The 2,500-nt window shown below is 50.3% G+C and overlaps 8 non-coding genes and 1 pseudogene across 8 annotated transcripts; all 9 read left to right on the top strand.

The window, feature by feature from the left end:
• Positions 1–98: 98 nt before the first annotated feature.
• LOC132038829 (5S ribosomal RNA) lies at positions 99–218 on the top strand. The gene has a single exon (XR_009410302.1). It is a non-coding gene; the product is annotated as a 5S ribosomal RNA (ribosomal RNA).
• A 131-nt stretch (positions 219–349) lies between these two features.
• On the top strand, positions 350–467 carry LOC132038819 (5S ribosomal RNA). Its single transcript, XR_009410293.1, has one exon. It is a non-coding gene; the product is annotated as a 5S ribosomal RNA (ribosomal RNA).
• Positions 468–619: 152 nt separating this feature from the next.
• On the top strand, positions 620–737 carry LOC132038776 (5S ribosomal RNA). The gene has a single exon (XR_009410255.1). It is a non-coding gene; the product is annotated as a 5S ribosomal RNA (ribosomal RNA).
• A 143-nt stretch (positions 738–880) lies between these two features.
• On the top strand, positions 881–995 carry LOC132038837 (5S ribosomal RNA). Its single transcript, XR_009410307.1, has one exon. It is a non-coding gene; the product is annotated as a 5S ribosomal RNA (ribosomal RNA).
• Positions 996–1,144: 149 nt separating this feature from the next.
• Positions 1,145–1,255, top strand: LOC132038687 (5S ribosomal RNA; annotated as a pseudogene).
• Positions 1,256–1,520: 265 nt separating this feature from the next.
• On the top strand, positions 1,521–1,639 carry LOC132038700 (5S ribosomal RNA). Its single transcript, XR_009410189.1, has one exon. It is a non-coding gene; the product is annotated as a 5S ribosomal RNA (ribosomal RNA).
• Positions 1,640–1,790: 151 nt separating this feature from the next.
• Positions 1,791–1,909, top strand: LOC132038794 (5S ribosomal RNA). The gene has a single exon (XR_009410270.1). It is a non-coding gene; the product is annotated as a 5S ribosomal RNA (ribosomal RNA).
• Positions 1,910–2,050: 141 nt separating this feature from the next.
• Positions 2,051–2,172, top strand: LOC132038832 (5S ribosomal RNA). The gene has a single exon (XR_009410305.1). It is a non-coding gene; the product is annotated as a 5S ribosomal RNA (ribosomal RNA).
• A 144-nt stretch (positions 2,173–2,316) lies between these two features.
• LOC132038705 (5S ribosomal RNA) lies at positions 2,317–2,435 on the top strand. The gene has a single exon (XR_009410194.1). It is a non-coding gene; the product is annotated as a 5S ribosomal RNA (ribosomal RNA).
• The last annotated feature ends 65 nt before the right edge of the window (positions 2,436–2,500 follow it).

Raw genomic sequence — 2,500 nt, 5'->3', positions numbered from 1 at the left:
TCCGGGCCGAGATGTGAAAAGGACAGGCTTTTAGTTAAGCGTGGGCGTGGGGGGGGGGGAGGAAAGGGTTTAATAGAATTTAGAGCGCTAGGAATGACGGATGCGATCATACCGGCACTAACGCACCGGATCCCATCAGAACTCCGAAGTTAAGCGTGCTTGGGCGAGAGTAGTACTAGGATGGGTGACCCCCGGGAAGTCCTCGTGTGTTGCATCCCTCCTTTTGTCGCTTTTAATTATATATTTTTTGCGAAAATAACGTCCGGGCCGAGATGTGAAAAGGACAGGCTTTTCGTGGGCGTGGGGGGGGAGGAAAGGGTTTAATAGAATTTAGAGCGCTAGGAATGACGGATGCGATCATACCAGCACTAACGCACCGGATCCCATCAGAACTCCGAAGTTAAGCGTGCTTGGGCGAGAGTAGTACTAGGATGGGTGACCCCCGGGAAGTCCTCGTGTTGCATCCCTCCTTTTGTCGCTTTTAATTATATATTTTTTGCGAAAATAACGTCCGGGCCGAGATGTGAAAAGGACAGGCTTTTAGTTAAGCGTGGGCGTGGAGGGGGGGGGGGGGGGGGGGAGGAAAGGGTTTAATAGAATTTAGAGCGCTAGGAATGACGGATGCGATCATACCAGCACTAACGCACCGGATCCCATCAGAACTCCGAAGTTAAGCGTGCTTGGGCGAGAGTAGTACTAGGATGGGTGACCCCTGGGAAGTCCTCGTGTTGCATCCCTCCTTTTGTCGCTTTTAATTATATATTTTTTGCAAAAATAACGTCCGGGCCGAGATGTGAAACGGAAAGGCTTTTAGTTAAGCGTGGGCGTGGAGGCGGGGGGGAGGAAAGGGTTTAATAGAATTTAGAGCGCTAGGAATGACGGATGCGATCATGCACTAACGCACCGGATCCCATCAGAACTCCGAAGTTAAGCGTGCTTGGGCGAGAGTAGTACTAGGATGGGTGACCCCCTGGGAAGTCCTCGTGTTGCATCCCTCCTTTTGTCGCTTTTAATTATATATTTTTTTGCGAAAATAACGTCCGGGCCGAGATGTGAAAAGGACAGGCTTTTAGTTAAGCGTGGGCGTGGGCGGGGGGGGGGGGGGAGGAAAGGGTTTAATAGAATTTAGAGCGCTAGGAATGACGGATGCGATCATACCCGCACTAACGCACCGGATCCCATCAGAACTCCGAAGTTAAGCGTGCTTGGGCGAGAGTAGTACTAGGATGGGTGACCCCCCCTCGTGTTGCATCCCTCCTTTTGTCGCTTTTAATTATATATTTTTTGCGAAAATAACCCTCCTTTTTTGTCGCGGGGGGGGGGGGGGGGGGGGGGAAAGGGTTTTAATTATATATTTTTTGCGAAAATAACGTGCTTGGGCCGAGATGTGAAAAGGACTTTTGTCGCTTTTAATTATATATTTTTTGCGAAAATGGGCGTGGAGGACGGGCTTTTAGTTAAGCGTGGGCGTGGGGGGGGGGAGGAAAGGGTTTAATAGAATTTAGAGCGCTAGGAATGACGGATGCGATCATACCGGCACTAACGCACCGGATCCCATCAGAACTCCGAAGTTAAGCGTGCTTGGGCGAGAGTAGTACTAGGATGGGTGACCCCCTGGGAAGTCCTCGTGTTGCATCCCTCCTTTTGTCGCTTTTAATTATATATTTTTTGCGAAAATAACGTCCGGGCCGAGATGTGAAAAGGACAGGCTTTTAGTTAAGCGTGGGCGTGGAGGCGGGGGGGGGGGGGGGAGGAAAGGGTTTAATAGAATTTAGAGCGCTAGGAATGACGGATGCGATCATACCAGCACTAACGCACCGGATCCCATCAGAACTCCGAAGTTAAGCGTGCTTGGGCGAGAGTAGTACTAGGATGGGTGACCCCCTGGGAAGTCCTCGTGTTGCATCCCTCCTTTTGTCGCTTTTAATTATATATTTTTTGCGAAAATAACGTCCGGGCCGAGATGTGAAAAGGACAGGCTTTTAGTTAAGCGTGGGCGGGGGGGGGGGGGAGGAAAGGGTTTAATAGAATTTAGAGCGCTAGGAATGACGGATGCGATCATACCAGCACTAACGCACCGGATCCCATCAGAACTCTGAAGTTAAGCGTGCTTGGGCGAGAGTAGTACTAGGATGGGTGGTGACCCCCTGGGAAGTCCTCGTGTTGCATCCCTCCTTTTGTCGCTTTTAATTATATATTTTTTGCGAAAATAACGTCCGGGCCGAGATGTGAAAAGGACAGGCTTTTAGTTAAGCGTGGTGGGAGGGGGGGGGGGGGAGGAAAGGGTTTAATAGAATTTAGAGCGCTAGGAATGACGGATGCGATCATACCAGCACTAACGCACCGGATCCCATCAGAACTCCGAAGTTAAGCGTGCTTGGGCGAGAGTAGTACTAGGATGGGAGACCCCCTGGGAAGTCCTCGTGTTGCATCCCTCCTTTTGTCGCTTTTAATTATATATTTTTTGCGAAAATAACGTCGGGCCGAGATGTGAAAAGGA

The sequence above is a fragment of the Lycium ferocissimum genome, chromosome 11 (assembly GCF_029784015.1).
Source record: "Lycium ferocissimum isolate CSIRO_LF1 chromosome 11, AGI_CSIRO_Lferr_CH_V1, whole genome shotgun sequence".
Classification (NCBI taxonomy): Eukaryota; Viridiplantae; Streptophyta; class Magnoliopsida; order Solanales; family Solanaceae; genus Lycium; species Lycium ferocissimum.
Note: the sequence above shows the minus strand (reverse complement) of the source record. Positions and strands in the feature narration are given on the sequence as shown.